We start from the raw sequence: 402 nt of genomic DNA on the forward strand, positions 1-402 counted from the left end.
AATGAAATCCGTTGGAATGAATTATCATTATCTTTTCATGATCCTCGGACTAGAGAATGTGAATCAGAAGTCCAAAAGATAATTCATTTACAGAGCTTAGCAAATCAGTTGCCAGACTCATTTGCTGACCCAAATAGAGTAACTAAGTCTCATATCCCAGCGGTTAATGCTCCAGTTAGAATTGATGTCCAAGGAGGACTAAATCAAGCTGCTACTGAATCTAAGGCACGTTTAAAACGTGGTAGACCAATTGGTTCCAAAGATAAGAATCCTCGGAAAAGAAAAGGAGCAGAAATTGGCAATAGTGAAACCGAGGATGTAAAGAATCCTGAAGGTTCTCTAGAAGAGACCGTAGACATGACAAAGAAAGAAATTCAGGTACCTGATAATGAAGAGATCTCA

Source organism: Capsella rubella, unplaced genomic scaffold (assembly GCF_000375325.1).
Source record: "Capsella rubella cultivar Monte Gargano unplaced genomic scaffold, Caprub1_0 scaffold_7, whole genome shotgun sequence".
NCBI classification, from domain to species: domain Eukaryota; kingdom Viridiplantae; phylum Streptophyta; class Magnoliopsida; order Brassicales; family Brassicaceae; genus Capsella; species Capsella rubella.